The sequence below is a fragment of the Nanorana parkeri genome, unplaced genomic scaffold, assembly GCF_000935625.1.
Source record: "Nanorana parkeri isolate BGI_ZX_2015 unplaced genomic scaffold, ASM93562v1 scaffold125, whole genome shotgun sequence".
NCBI lineage: Eukaryota > Metazoa > Chordata > Amphibia > Anura > Dicroglossidae > Nanorana > Nanorana parkeri.
The window spans coordinates 914,296-914,567 of NW_017306393.1; positions in this window are offsets into that span (position 1 = coordinate 914,296).

Genomic DNA, 272 nt, shown 5'->3' on the forward strand with positions numbered 1-272 from the left:
GGGTGGGTGGTACCGCGGTACCGCATTGTCCCTGGAATATTGTTCCTCTGCCATGGATGGGTTTGACGCGCATGATGCGCGCCTTGATGCAGCGCCCACCTAGGCAGCGGGTTCTGCCCTTGCCATCCCCTGCCTTGTCAGGGGAGTGCGATGAGGGGGGGGGGCCTCCCCATGACGCCACCTCACCCTGATCCGGGTGATTCCTCACAGCCTGATTCGCCAAGTGAGGATGAGGCTGCGTCTACGCTCCTGGTCCAGGAACGTGAATTGGT